Source organism: Stenella coeruleoalba (genome assembly GCF_951394435.1).
Source record: "Stenella coeruleoalba genome assembly, chromosome: 9".
Classification (NCBI taxonomy): domain Eukaryota; kingdom Metazoa; phylum Chordata; class Mammalia; order Artiodactyla; family Delphinidae; genus Stenella; species Stenella coeruleoalba.
This window is the reverse complement of record NC_137155.1, coordinates 71,763,577-71,779,773: the sequence shown is the minus strand read 5'-3', so window position 1 is coordinate 71,779,773 and position 16,197 is coordinate 71,763,577. Positions and strand designations below refer to the sequence as shown.

At 36.6% G+C, this 16,197-nt stretch overlaps 1 protein-coding gene across 16 annotated transcripts in view; it reads left to right on the top strand.

Annotated features, from left to right (window-relative positions):
• Window positions 1-4,633: 4,633 nt before the first annotated feature.
• The window catches only part of LOC307192094 (uncharacterized protein), an 868,937-nt gene continuing 857,373 nt past the window's right edge, over window positions 4,634-16,197 (top strand). For 15 of the 16 annotated variants that reach the window (XM_079932631.1, XM_079932629.1, XM_079932628.1 and 12 more), the window contains exons 1-2: window positions 4,634-4,938; window positions 7,001-7,173. The gene's annotated coding sequence lies outside the window, so the exon portion shown is untranslated. Of the gene's footprint in view, window positions 4,939-7,000; window positions 7,174-15,305; window positions 15,738-16,197 lie in introns of those variants that run through there. The other variant, XM_079932637.1, reaches the window with a different exon arrangement.

The following is a 16,197-nucleotide window of genomic DNA, read 5'->3' as shown; positions in this document are numbered from 1 at the left end:
TACTTAAAACAAGTAACTGGGATTGGATTAGTAATTTTTAAAGTTCTCACAAAGAAAAGCCAGGTCCAGAGGGCTTTCCTTTAGATTTCTACCAAATATTTTAAAAATACTAATCATTCAGAAACTTCTAAAATAAGGAAATAGAAGAGACTACCCAAATCATTCTATGAAAACCATATTATTCTCATACCAAAACAATACAAAGACATCACAAGAAAATGCAACTATTGACCAATACATCTTATGAATATGCATATAACAAATCTCAACAACACACTAGCAAATTGAATCCAACAATATGTAAAAAAGATTGTATACCATGATTATGTGGAATTTACCCAAGGAATGCACAGTTGGTTTAATATCTGGATATCAATTTATGTAATGCACTATATTGATAGAACAAAAGGGAAAAGCACAAGATCATCTCAGTAAATGCAGAATAAAGCATTTCACAAAATCTAACACTCTTTCATGATAAAAACACTCAACACAAAAATAGAAGGGACCTTCCTCAACATGTTAAAGGCCATCTACAAAAAACCCACAGTTAATGGGAAAAACTTAATACCATCTACTTTTGCCACTTCTGTTCAACATTGTACTGATCACTCTAACCAGGATAATTGGGCAAGAAAAATAATTTAAAAAGAGCATGAAGATTGGAAAGGAAGAAGTCACACTATTTCTATTTGTAGATGATGACATGACCTCATATATAAAAAATTCTAAAAATATCCACAAAAAGTTTTTTTAGTAATAGTAAGTTGAACAAATTTGTGCAATGTAAGATCAATATATAAATCAATTGTATTTATAAAAACTAGCAATGAACAATCCAAAAGTGAAATTAAGAAAACTATTTCATTTATAATAGTATCAGAGAATACAATACTTAGGAATAAATTTAACAAAATAATGTAACACACTAAAACATGCAAAATATTGTTGAAAGAAATTAAAACTCTAAATAATAGAAATATATCCCATGTTCATGGAACCAAAGATTTAAAATGGTTAAGCTGGCAAATAACTTCCCAAATAGATCTACAAATTCAACATAATCCCCATCAAAATTTTAGGTGGCTTTTCTTAGCCACCTAAGATAAGTTTCTTGAGAAGCTAATCTTAAAATTCATATTGAAATGCAAGGGACCTAGGAAAACCAAAAGAATCTTGAAAAAGAAGAGTAAAATTAGAGGACTGACATCTCCCAATTTCACAACTTACTGCAAATCTACAATAATCAAGACAACATGGAACCTGTCCAAAGATTGACATATAGATCAATGGAATAGAATTGAGAGTCCAGAAATTGACATCTATAATAGTCAATTGATATTTGATAAGGACAGCAAGACAGTAAAATGGAGAGAGTATAGTATTTTCAATAATTAGTGCTGGTACAACTGGATATCAACCTGCAAAAGAATGAAGTTGAACCTCTTCTTCACAGCATACACCAAATTTTTTAAGCTGGATCATAGACCTAAGTGTAAAATCTAAAAGGATAAAACTCTTAGGAGAAAACATAGGAGTAAATTTTTGTGGCCTTAGGTTGACAATGGTTTCTCAGATATGATATCTAAAGCAAAAAAAAAAAAAAAAATTGGATCTTATCAAATTTTAAAAACTTCTCTGCTACCAATGATACCATTGAGAGAATGAGAAGAAAACACACAGGATGAGAGAATATACTTGAAAAGAGACTTGTATCCAGAATGTATAAAAAACTGTTACAACTAAATAGTAAGAAAAAGACAACCCAATTTAAAAATGGGCAAAGGACCTGAACAGTCATTTTTCCAAAGAAGACAATAGAAGATGACCAATAACCCCATGAAAATATGCTTAACAGTCATTAGTTCATTAAGGAAATGCAAATCAAAACCACAATGAGATACACTTCACACCCACTAGGATGACTAAAAAAATTAAAAGAAAGAAAGAACACAAGCATTGGCAAGGATATGTAGAAATTGGAACCTTCACATATCTCACATGTTGCTGATGGGACTTATCGCTGACAGGAATGTATAATGATGCAGCCACTTTGGAAAAACATTTGGCGGTACTTCAAAATTTTAGACATAGAGTTATTATATGACCCAGTAATTTTGCTCCTAGAAATAATGTTTATACAAAAGGTTATACGTGAATGTTTATAGAAGCATTATTCATAATAGCAAAAAGGTAGAAAACCCCAAATGTCCATCAATGGATGAAGGAACAAATGAAATGTGGTATAGTCATCCAAAGGAATATTATTCAGTAATAGAAGGGAATGAGGTACTGATACATGCTACAACATGGATCGGTCTTGAGAATGTTATGATAAGTGAAAGAAGCCAGATACAAAAGGCCACATATTGTTTGATTTAATTTATGTGAAATGTCCAAAATAGTCAGTTATAGATATAGAGACAGAAAGTAATTTATTGGTTTCCTAGTGCTGTGGGAGAGTTAGAGAGAATAGGGAATAATTGCTAGTGGGTATAGGATTCTTTTTGAGGTGACAAAATGTTCTTAAATTAGATACTGGTGATGATTGCACAATTCTGTGAATATACTAACAATCACTGAATTGTACACTTTAAGCGGGTAAATTTTATGTATGTGAATTACAGGTAAATAAATCTATTAAAAACAATATATGAGGAGAATTTTCTTATATTATTAATAACATATTATAGGAGCATTCCATAATTCATTTAATTAATTGTTGTACATTTTTGTTGTCTTTATGTCTCAGTTTTGTAAGTAACACTTAAATGAATAATAATTATACAAATATCTAGTAATTTATTGTTTCATTACTTGATGTAAATTTACTGGATGAAAGCGTAAAAACATTTTGTATGCTTTTGATTAATTCTGCCAAGTTGTACTCCAGAAAGCTTTGCTATTTTCACTAAGAGTATTTGAGAACACCTGATCCTGATAGAAGCAATCTGTGTCTGGGTGTTATAGTCTGTGTATTAATCTCTAATTTCTTCAATACATGTAAAACACTATTTTTTAAGTCATGTAAGAATGTTATTTAAAAATTTTTAATAAATGCCGCAATATACATGTTGAAAATATCAGACAGGAACTTCTGTCACTGCCTGCACAAGAGGCATAAGATTCAAGGACTTAGAATGGCCTCATTCCTATAAACTTTCATGCCTTACATCACTATATAAGAGATATAATACAAATTGTTTTTTAATATACATATGAAATCACACTAAAATATTGTTCTGAATTTTGCTGTTTTCAACTTCAGAATATATATCAAAGATTTTTTTATTAGCACAGATAGTTCAGATTCATTTTTTAAATGGCTATATTATACTCCTTTGTATGGATAAATTAAAATTTATTTAAACAATTCCCTACAAATGTGTTTTATATTACTTACTTTCCTTGAACTTTACTTTTATTTACCTCATATTTTTTATTCCCTTATAATTTTGCCATTACTACTAATAAGTAATGATCAACTTTATATACACATGTATTGGTGTAATTATACAAGTATATTCATTAAGAAAATTTCTAGGCATAGAATCTCCGAGATAAATATAATACATAATTTTAAAATAAATATTTTTCTAGTTAATCTTCAGAAATGTTGCACCAATTCTCAGTCCCACTCAGTGTGTGCTAATGCTTATTTCTCCACCCACTTAACAGTTGCTTTTATAAAACACTTGTATTTTATCTATATGTTGATGCTTTATATTCATAAATATTGTGCCTATAATGCACTTTATAGCCTTTATTAGTCTTCATTTTAAAATCTTGTATAGTTTTACTTGATTTTTCTTGACAAAATGTTAGAATCATACACAAAGAAAATTGATATTTTAATTTATATAAGCAATTAATTTGAGGAAGATTATACTTTTTATAATTGTGTGTCTTTCTACCCAGGAATATGATTTATCTTCCTGTTTATTCCAATCTTTAAAAGTTTCTGTCACATTTCATATATCTTTCCAATTTATTTTAGTGTTGAGTATAGTAATTAATGATTGCTTTTTAAATAGATTAAATAAAAAATATTTTTAACATTGCTTTTAAATAGATCACTTTAGAATAAAATAGAATTAGGTCTTTGTTTTCCCAGTTTCAGATTTGTGACTTGCACATTCCTTTTCCTCTATTGTATCACCTGCTTTTTTGATTACAATAAACATATTTTATTGTGAGTTTGTGTATTACTTTTAGATCCAAATTGTGGATGACAGTTCTACTGTTGCCTTTATGAATTTGTAAATTTTGCTTTTGTACTTTTTAATCCAATTCTTTTGTTTTTCTTTACTTTGATTTTGTTTTTTCTAACCTCTGGAAAAAGTGTTCAGTTTACTTATTTTATTTTTCTTGCTAAATAATTAAAGCTTTTAAATTGATGAATTTATCTCTATACATATTTCTGGTTGCATATGTCTTAGTTTGCAATGTTTTCATTTCTTTTTTCTCCTGAATATTATATAATAAAAGTTTTAAGTTTTTTCTTTGTACAAGGAGTTATTTAGAAGTTTTCCCCCCTTTTCATGTCAAAGTACTTAGTTTTTAATTTATGGCAATGTGGTCTAATAAAGGGTGTTTTTTGGAACATATTAAACCAAACTTTATATCCTAATATATTATCCACTTAACTCTATGGACACATAAACATCACATTTATTAAAATTAAACTATGATTTTTACATTCTTATTTATATTTTTGCAGTACGCGGGCCTCTCACTGTTGTGGCCTCTCCCATTGCGGAGCACAGGCTCTGGACGCGCAGGCTCAGCGGCCATGGCTCACGGGCCCAGCCTCACTGCGGCATGTGGGATCTTCCCGGACCGGGGAACGAACCCGTGTCCCCTGCATCGGCAGGTGGACTCTCAACCACTGTGCCACCAGGGAAGCCCGGTTTTTACATTATTTATCTTTACTTTCAAGTAAGGCTTTTTACAACTTTAATTTCTATTTTGTAATCAGGGTTTTGATGTTCACGACCCCAACCTTTTATATTATACCTACCATAGTCTTCATTTATTTACTTTGGCTCATCTTGGTTGACTGCCATTGATCATTGAATAACTACTTTCAAGATTCAGGAGAGGTCTGTAGGTGGCATACCTCTGAGTTATTATGAACTCCTTTTAATGACTATACACAATTTGGTTAGGTTTATAGTTCTTAATTCATAAAAATGTTTCCATCAAAATTTTGTACACATTATTTCTTTATGTGTTGTTACTGAATGTTACAGAGCAAAAGATTATTTTATTGTCTTCTTGTGTAAAATAGAATTTATTCCTTTTGGGGTATTTGGAAGATGGTTTTTGTTTGAGCTTGGATGTTTGTGTAATGTTTATTCATCTTTAATGAATATTTAATAAATTCAGACATGTCATCAGGAAATTTTACCTGAAACTCTGGAGGAGACCTTGTGTCCTATACAGCCAGGTCTATAGTATTCTGAATTAAATTTGCTTTTTTTGTTGTTTGCCCTGTCTTATCCCATTTGTAGTAATCTTTTCCCTCTCTTTAATTATGATTTCTCTTTATGTAAAACTTAATATCCACATATTTAATATCTCCTGACATTTGTGTCTACTACATTGTTTTATTGTTTTCATGTCTTAATCTTTTCTATTCTCAGGAGGGTTTCTTAAGTCTGTCTGTCACATCCCTATTCAGTTTTCTACAGTGTTTCTTCTAATCTTTACTTCATTTGATGAAAATTTAAAGTTTTAAATTTTATATTTTTACCTTGCAATCCTAATTTCCTCTACAGGTCTTTTTTTCAGCCTGTTCTTATGTCTCTTTGCTTCTCATCTCAACCTCTGTGGTCAAGCTTTTTGCATGTTTAGGCTCTGTCTCGGAAAACAGAATTCACTCTACCTAGCTTAAGTCAAAATGGATGTGTTATAGTGTATCTGGCTTACAGAATTGCCTGAATATCTGAAGAAACAAATCTCAGGTTGAGATTTCAGGAGTGACTCTGTAACCACACTGAAGAACCTGGTCACCATGGTAGATGAAACTTCCTGTTTAATCAGAGAGCCATTTTCCAGTGTGGATCATGGCTGCTGCTGCTGCAGAACTGCGCTGCCACTAAAACAAACCAGAAACCACTGTGATCAATCATTAAGGCACCACCATGAGGAAACTGTCCTGATACCAGCTCCAAACCAATGCTATCCATGTTGCAGTCTGTACAGCAAAACAGATGCCATACATCCTGCTTTGACATTCACAAATCTTGTGACCAGGCCCTGGGACTCTGCTAATGGTGCGGCAGAAAATAAAGCACATGCCTCTGACCATACTTGTCAGTAAAAATAGAAAAATATTCTGTTTCACTTCTACCTTCCAAATCTCGTTAGAGTGTATCTGAGTGGTGGAATCTTATTCATATCCAGCAACTTAGCTGTTGTGGCTCTGTGAGGAAAAAAAAAAAAAAATGTGGTTTTTAGTTTTCTAGTATCTGCAGTATCAGAAAAAACCTTGAGAGGCGTTTAGATGGATGTTGAATACTGAGCCACCATATCTACCTCAATTTACTGCTTTGGATACTCAAATTTCATCAAGTCCTTCTTTCCAACTTAACCTTTCAGATGACAGCAAGAGAACAGCGAAATACATCCTGCACTACTGTAGCTTTCAATTTACAAATGAAAATGCTTTCACCTTCTCTTTACAAAAGGAGGCCTAAAATCCCATTAGTCACCGCATCCACAAACTGGTGATATTCATTTCCCACATTCAGTCACAGTCCCACCTTGATATTCATTAACTTATGGACAAAATTACAAAGTAAACTAACCCTAGTATGCCCTATATAAAATGATAAGAGAAAATGGTGAGGAAAATAAAATTGTTCAGGGAAAATGCTATAGATACAAGCGCATAAGGAAGATAATATGAGTAGTTGTTTTAGTCTTTGTTTCTAAAATTGATCACCAGGTTTTAATTTTTATTTATAACTTTCCTCTTTCCAAAACCCTTTCCCAGGTCTCTTTCTCCTTGGGCAACATAACGAGCTGGGATTTTTAACTGGTGGAGTGACCCAAACCTTCACAGCTAAGGTGTACAAGCCTTTACTGATCCTACATGCTGTTCCATTAAGTTTTAAAATTGGACTTGGCAGAACCATAATGAGTGCTAGAGGATTTCCTGAGTTGAAGGTATGCTTCTCCCTGCCCCACATAATAACAGCAACCCCATTTCCCCTTAGTAGTCAGAATTAATCACCCCAGAAAACACAACAATCCCCCTTCTATTGGCCCAGTGGCATGTGTAGCTCCGTATTAAAAGGTGGCGATCTCAACTTTCAATTCAAAAAACCATTGATGTGTTCCTGGTGGAAGGATTCATCTCTTGGGTACCAAGTCCTCTAAACCATCATAAGCAAAGCCACAGAAATGAGGAACAAAGATATTGTTAGTAGGTCATTAAATGTACCAGAGCAGAAATGCCATTAGCAGCAATACTTCTACCCCTTAGTGCCCAGACAAGTGTGTTCCAACCATAAGAGAAAAAGGAATGCACATCATTTGCTGGCTGAAAGCACATGTCATCCTGTAGGGAAACATTCTATTCTAACAAGGTATATTGACTTGTTTTCAATGGTCTGTTCTATCTTTACAAAACGCCCCTTGTTTCTGAGCACATGCTAAGAATAGTGAATCCCTTGGGAGTCAGCCCACTTTCTCTCCTATTTCTTCTATATAATGAATGTCATGGCCAGTCAGGAGTTGTGTTGTGTGGTAAAACCATGATTTAAAAAGTAAACTATTCAGTAAATGAAAAATGCTGCTTTACAAAGTAGGCAGTAAAGCAAAATCCATATCCAAAATCAGCCAGTACACTCACTAGTCAGTACACCCACTTCCTCTTCCATATTGGAGGAATCCAATATAATCAACCTGTCCCAGTTCCTGGCTGCACCTCCCTGGCAATGGTTTTGTAGGTTGCTGAGTGCCAATGACCAGCAACAGAGACTCATGTTTTCCCTTAATGATGATTATGATTTAAGTAAATTTTCGTCACTATGTGTCCTCCTTCTAAGGCTAACAAGATCACTGTCACCTTCAAATGTAACTACTTCAGGGAGCTAATCACATATTGTAATTTTCTGAGTGTTTCATGTACCAGTGACTGCATCCATCACAGTACAGTGTGGAAAATGGAATAGCATTCCAGGTAGTTAAAGCCAAAGAGATTTATTATAGGATCTTAAGTTGTTCATAGAACTGTCGGACAGCCTGAAGAAAATGGACACACCTGCCTCTCAACAGCCACAAAGATATCATCCAGACACTAGGGTGTCTATTAATGTTGTTGCCAAAACCCAGATATCTCTATTATGGACTTGCCTGCAGTAGAATTGAGGCAACTGCCACATTTTTGCCTTTAAATATTACCCAGAGCCATTAAACTTTTGAAGCCTAAATCATAACCAGAATTTAAGCTGCAAAAGAGTCTGGGAGTTGATTTCAGCTTTCTAGGCACAGTAGAGGGGTTTAGAAAGCAGTCATCCTATTTACAGCCACCTCCTACATAAAGTTCCTCCTCCTTTCCTTTGGTTGGTTTACTGATTTATTGATTGATCAATCCATTCATTCATTCATTCCTCAGCACTTGACATTTCATTAATTTTATTAAAATTTATTTTACAAAAATTTCTTTGACGGCAAGGCCTCTGTTTCAGTTTAATATCACCAGAGCATGTCACATCCATAGTAGGAGATCAACTAATACTTGGTTTCATTGAATTTTTGATAGTTCAAAGCTGACTCTGTCAAACATTTCTACTTTCTGTAGATTAAAAAAAAAATAAAAGTAGACACTTCATAGGGATGGTTTCTTTCATACTGCAGAATCTCTTGGCAATCTCCACTTGGGTGTTTCTCATTCACTTATTCTTTTTTTTTTTTTTTAACATCTTTATTGGAGTATAATTGCTTTACAATGGTGTGTTAGTTTCTGCTTCACAACAAAATGAATCAGTTACACATATACATATGTTCCCATATCTCTTCCCGCTTGCGTCTCCCTCCCTCTCACCCTCCCTATCCCACCCCTCCAGGCGATCACAAAGCACCGAGCTGATCTCCCTGTGCTATGCGGCTGCTTCCCACTAGCTATCTACCTTACGTTTGGTAGTGTATATATGTCCATGCCTCTCTCTCGCTTTGTCACAGCTTACCCTTCCCCCTCCCCATATCCTCAAGTCCATTCTCTAGTAAGTCTGTGCCTTTATTCCTGTTTTACCCCTAGGTTCTTCATGACAATTTTTTTTTCTTAAATTCCATATATATGTGTTAGCATACGGTATTTGTCTCTCTCCTTCTGACTTAATTCACTCTGTATGACAGACTCTAGGCCTATCCACCTCATTACAAATAGCTCAATTTCATTTCTTTTTATGGCTGAGTAATATTCCATTGTATATATGTGCCACATCTTCTTTATCTATTCATCCGATGATGGACACTTAGGTTGTTTCCATTTCTGGGCTCTTGTAAATAGAGCTGCAATGAACATTTCACTACATGACTCTTTGAGTTATGGTTTTCTCAGGGTATATGCCCAGTAGTGGGATTGCCGGGTCATATGGTAGTTCTATTTGTAGTTTTTTAAGGAACTTCCGTACTGTTTTCCACAGTGGCTGTATCAATTTACATTCCCACCAACAGTGCAAGAGGGTTCCCTTTTCTCCACACCCTCTCCAGCATTTATTGTTTCTAGATTTTTTGATGATATGGCCATTCTGACTAGTGTGAGATGATATCTCATTGTAGTTTTGATTTGCATTTCTCTAATGATTAATGATGTTGAGCATTCTTTCACGTGTTTGTTGGCAGTCTGTATATCTTCTTTGGAGAAATGTCTATTTAGGTCTTCTGCCCATTTTTGGATTGGGTTGTTTGTTTTTTTTTGTTATTGAGCTGCATGAGCTGCTTATAAATTTTGTAGATTAATCCTTTGTGAGTTGCTTCATTTGCAAATATTTTCTCCCATTCTGAGGGTTGTCTTTTGGTTTGTTTATGGTTTCCTTGGCTGTGCAAAAGCTTTTAAGTTTCATTAGGTCCCATTTGTTTATTTTTGTTTTTATTTCCATTTCTCTAGGAGGTGGGTCAAAAAGGACCTTGCTGTGATTTATGTCATAGAGTGTCCTGCCTATGTTTTCCTCTAAGAGTTTGACAGTTTCTGGCCTTACATTTAGGTCTTTAATCCATTTTGAGCTTATTTTTGTGTATGGTGTTAGGGAGTGCTCTAATCTCATACTTTTACATGTAGCTGTCCAGTTTTCCCAGCACCATTTATTGAAGAGGCTGTCCTTTCTCCACTGTACATTCCTGCCTCCTTTATCAAAGATAAGGTGACCATATGTGCGTGGGTTTATCTCTGGGGTTTCTATCCTGTTCCATTGATCTATCTTTCTGTTTTTGTGCCAGTACCATACTGTCTTGATTACTGTAGCTTTGTAGTATAGTCTGAAGTCACGGAGCATGATTCCTCCAGCTCCTTTTTTCATTCTCAAGATTGTTTTGGCTATTCGGGGTCTTTTGTGTTTCCATAAAAATTGTGAAATTTTTTGTTCTAGTTCTATTAAAAATGCCAGTGGTAGTTTGATAGGGATTGCATTGAATCTGTAGATTGCTTTGGGTAGTAGAGTCATTTTCACAATGTTGATTCTTCCAATCCAAGAACATGGTTTATCTCTCCATCTATTTGTATCATCTTTAATTTCTTTCATCAGTGTCTTATAATTTTCTGCATACAGGTCTTTTGTCTCGTTAGGTAGGTTTATTCCTAGATATTTTATTCTTTTTGTTGCAGTGGCAAATGGGAGTGTTTTCTTGATTTTACTTTCAGATTTTTCATCATTAGTGTATAGGAATGCCAGAGATTTCTGTGCATTCATTTTGTATCCTGCTACTTTACCAAATTCATTGATTAACTCTAGTAGTTTTCTGGTAGCATCTTTAGGATTCTCTGTGTATAGTATCATGTCATCTGCAAACAGTGACAGCTTTACTTCTTCTTTTCCGATTTGGATTCCTTTTATTTCCTTTTCTTCTCTAATTACTGTGGCTAAAACTTCCAAAACTATGTTGAATAAGAGTGGTGAGAGTGGGCAACCTTGTCTTGTTCCTGATCTTAGTGGAAATGCTTTCAGTTTTTCACCATTGAGGACGATGTTGGCTGTGAGTTTGTCATATATAACCTTTATTATGTTGAGGAAAGTTCCCTCTATGCCTATTTTCTGCAGGGTTTTTATCATAAATGGGTGTTGAATTTTGTCGAAAGCTTTCTCTGCATCTATTGAGATGATCATATGGTTTTTCTCCTTCAATTTGTTAATATGGTGTATCACGTTGATTGATTTGCGTATATTGAAGAATCCTTGCATTCCTGGAATAAACCCCACTTGATTATGGTGTATGATCCTTTTAATGTGCTGTTGGATTCTGTTTGCTAGTATTTTGTTGAGGATTTTTGTATCTATGTTCATCAGTGATATTGGCCTGTAGTTTTCTTTCTTTGTGACATCCCTGTCTGGTTTTGGTATCAGGGTGATGGTGGCCTCATAGAATGAGTTTGGGAGTGTTCCTCCCTCTGCTATATTTTGGAAGAGTTTGAGAAGGATAGGTGTTAGCTCTTCTCTAAATGTTTGATAGAATTCACCTGTGAAGCCATCTGGTCCTGGGCTTTTGTTTGTTGGAAGATTTTTAATGACAGTTTCAGTTTCAGTGCTTGTGATTTGTCTGTTCATATTTTCTATTTCTTCCTCATTCAGTCTTGGCAGGTTGTGCCTTTCTAAGAATTTATCCATTTCTTCCAGGTTGTCCATTTTATTGGCATAGAATTGCTTATAGTAATCTCTCATGATCTTTTGTATTTCTGCAGTGTCAGTTGTTACTTCTCCTTTTCCATTTCTAATTCTATTGATTTGAGTCTTCTCCCTTTTTTTCTTGATGAGTCTGGCTAATGGTTTATCAATTTTGTTTATCTTCTCCAAGAACCAGCTTTTAGTTTTATTGATGTTTGCTATCGTTTCCTTCATTTCTTTTTCATTTTTTTCTGATCTGATTTTTATGATTATCTTTCCTTCTGCTAACTTTGGGGATTTTTTGTTCTTCTTTCTCTAATTGCTTTAGGTGCAAGGTTAGGTTGTTTATTCGAAATGTTTCCTGTTTCTTAAGGTAGGATTGTATTGCTATAAACTTCCCTCTTAGAACTGCTTTTGCTGCATCCCATAGATTTTGGGTCATCGTCTCTCCATTGTCATTTGTTTCTAGGTATTTTTTGATTTCCTCTTTGATTTCTTCAGTGATCACTTCGTTATTAAGTAGTGTATTGTTTAACCCCCATGTGTTTGTATTTTTTACAGATCTTTTCCTGTAATTGATAGCGTTCCTGTAATTGATAGTGTCTCATAGCGTTGTGGTCGGAAAAGATACTTGATACAATTTCAATTTTCTTAAATTTACCAAGGCTTGATTTGTGACCCAAGATATGATCTATCCTGGAGAATGTTCCATGGGCAATAGAGAAAAATGTGTATTCTGTTGTTTTTGGATGGAATGTGCTATAAATATCAATTAAGTCCATCTTGTTTAATGTATCTTTTAAAGCTTGTGTTTCCTTATTTATTTTCATTTTGGATGATCTGTCCATTGGTGAAAGTGGGGTGTTAAAGTCCCCTACTATGAATGTGTTACTGTCAATTTCCCCTTTTATGGCTGTTAGTATTTTCCTTATGTATTGAGGTGGTACTATGTTGGGTGCATAAATATTTACAATTGTTATATCCTCTTCTTGGATCGATCCCTTGATCATTATGCAGTGTCCTTCTTTGTCTCTTCTAATAGTCTTTATTTTAAAGTCTATTTTGTCTGATATGAGAATTGCTACTAGAGCTTTCTTTTGGTTTCCATTTGCATGAAATATCTTTTTCCATTCCCTTACTTTCAGTCTGTATGTGTCTCTAGGTCTGAAGTGGGTCTCTTGTAGACAGCAAATATATGGGTCTTGTTTTTGTATCCATTCAGCCAATCTGTGTCTTTTGGTGGGAGCATTTAGTCCATTTACATTAAAGGTAATTATCGATATGTATGTTCCTATTCCCATTTTCTTAATTGTTTTGGGTTCGTTATTGTAGGTCTTTTCTTTCTCTTGTGTTTCTTGCCTAGAGAAGTTCCTTTAGCAGTTGTTGTAGAGCTGGTTTGGTGGTGCTGAACTCTCTCAGCTTTTGCTTCTCTGTTAAGGTTTTAATTTCTCCATCAGATCTGAATGAGATCCTTGCTGGGTAGAGTAATCTTGGTTGTAGGTGTTTCTCCTTCATCACTTTAAATATGTCCTGCCACTCCCTTCTGGCTTGCAGAGTTTCTTTTGAAAGATCAGCTGTTAACAGTATGGGGATTCCCTTGTGTGTTATTTGTTGTTTTTCCCTTGCTGCTTTTAATATGTTTTCTTTGTATTTAATTTTTGACAGTTTGATTAATATGTGTCTTGGTATATTTCTCCTTGGATTTATCCTGTATGGGACTCTCTGTGCTTCCTAGACTTGATTAACTATTTCCTTTCCCATATTAGGGAAGTTTTCAACTATAATCTCTTCAAATATTTTCTCAGTCCCTTTTTTTTTCTCTTCCTCTTCTGGAACCCCTGTAATTCGAATGTTGGTGCATTTAATGTTGTCCCAGAGGTCTCTGAGACTGTCCTCAGTTCTTTTCATTCTTTTTTCTTTATTCTGCTCTGCAGTAGTTATTTCCATTATTTTATCTTCCAGGTCACTTATCCGTTCTTCTGCCTTAGTTATTCTGCTATTGATCCCATCTAGAGTGTTTTTCATTTCATTTATTGTGTTTTTCATCATTGTTTGTTTCATCTTTAGTTCTTCTAGGTCCTTGTTAAATGTTTCTTGTATTTTCTACATTCTATTTCCAAGATTTTGGATCATCTTTACTATTACTATTCTGAATTCTTTTTCAGGTAGACTGCCTATTTCCTCTTCATTTGTTAGGTCTGGTGGGTTTTTATCTTGCTCCTTCATCTGCTGTGTGTTTTTCTGTCTTCTCATTTTGCTTATCTTACTGTGTTTGGGATCTCCTTTTTGCAGGCTGTAGGTTTGTAGTTCCCGTTGTTTTTGCTGTCTGTCCCCAGTGGCTAAGTTTGGTTCAGTGGGTTGTGTATGCTTCCTGGTGGAGGGAACTAGTGACTGTGTTCTGGTGGATGAGGCTGGATCTTGTCTTTCTGGTGGGCAGGTCCACGTCTGGTGGTGTGTTTTGGGGTGTCTGTCAACTTATTATGATTGGGCAGCCTCTGCTAATGGGTGGGGTTGTGTTCCTGTCTTGCTAGTTGTTTGGCATAGGATGTCTAGCACTGTAGCTTGCTGGTCATTGAGTGAAGCTGGGTGCTGGTGTTGAGATGGAGATCTCTGGGAGATTTTCGCCATTTGATATTATGTGCAGCTGGGAGGTCTCTTGTGGACCAGTGTCCTGAAGTTGGCTCTCCCACCTCAGAGGCACAGCACTAACTCCTGGCTGCAGCACCAAGAGCCTTTCATCCACACCGCTCAGAAGAAAAGGGAGAAAAAGTAGAAAGAAAGAATTAGTAGAAGTAGAGTGAAAGAAAGAAAGAAAGAAAGGAAGAAAGAAAGGAGGCAGGGAGGGAGGAAGGAAGGAAGGAAGGAGGGAAGGAAGGAAAAAAAGAAAGAAGATAAAGTAAAATAAAATAAAGTAAGATAAAATATAATAAAGTTGTTAAAATAAAAAAATAATTATTAAGAGGAAAAAAAACAGAAAGCAAAAAGGATGGAGAGAACCCTGGGACAAATGGTGGAAGCAAAGCTATACAGACAAAATCTCACACAGAAGCATACACATACACACTCACAAAAAGAGGAAAAGGGGCAAAAATCATAAATCTTGCTCTCATAGTCCACCTCCTCAATTTGGGATGATTGGTTGTCTATTCAGGTATTCCACAGATGCAGGGTACATCAAGTTGATTGTGGAGCTTTAATCCGCTGCTCCTGAGGCTGCTGGCAGAGATTTCCCTTTCTCTTCTTTGTTCGCACAGCTGCCGGGGTTCAGTTTTGGATTTGGCCCCGCCTCTGCGTGTAGGTCGCCGGAGGGCGTCTCTTCATCGCTCAGACAGGACGGGGTTAAAGGAGCCGCTGATTCGGGGGCTGTGGCTCACTCAGGCTGAGGGGAGGGAGGGGCACGGGGGGCGGGGCGAGCCTGCGTCAGCAGAGGCTGGCGTGACGTTGTACCAAGCTGAGGTGCGCCGTGCGTTCTCTCGGGGGAGTTGTCCCTGGACCCCGGGACCCTGGCAGTGGCGGGCTGCACAGGCTCTCAGGAGTGGAGGTGTGGAGAGTGACCTGTGCTCGCACACAGGCTTCTTGGTGGCGGCAGCAGCAGCTTTAGCATCTCATGTCTGTCGCTGGGGTCCGCGCTGTTAGCGGCGGCTCGCGCCCGTCTCTGGAGCTCCTTTAAGCAGCGTTCTTAATCCCCTCTCCTCACGCACCAGGAAACAAAGAGGCAAGAAAAAGTCTCTTGCCTCTTCGGCAGGTCCAGACTTTTCTCCGGACTTCCTCCCGGCTAGCCGTGGCGCACTAACCCCCTGCAGGCTGTGTTCACGCCGCCAGTCCTCTCCCGGAGCTCCAACCGAAGCCCGAGACTCAACTCCAGGCCCCCCCCGCCCCGGCCGGTGAGCAGACAAGCCTCTCGGGCTGGTAAGTGGCATGGTCAGCACTGATCCTCTGTGCGGGAGTCTCTCCGCTTTGCCCTCCGCACTCCTGTTGCTGTGCTCTCCTCCACGGCCCCGAAGCTTCCCGCTCCGCCACCCGCAGTCTCAGCCCGCGAAGGTGCTTCCTAGTGTGTGGAAATCTTTCCTCCTTCACAGCTCCCTCCCACTGGTGCAGGTCCAGTCCCTATCCTTTTGTCTCTGTTTATTCTTTTTTCTTTTGCCCTACGCAGGTACGTGGGGGGGTTTCTTGCCTTTTGGGAGGTCTGAGGTCTTCTGCCAGCGTTCAGTAGGTGTTCTGTAGGAGTTGTTCCACATGTAGATGTATTTCTGGTGTGTCTGTGGGGAGGAAGGTGATCTCCGCGTCTTACTATTCCGCCATCTTCCCAGAAGTTCGCTTATTCTTGAAAGAAGAGAGATAAATCCAGCTGGAAGTCTTTCCATAAAGA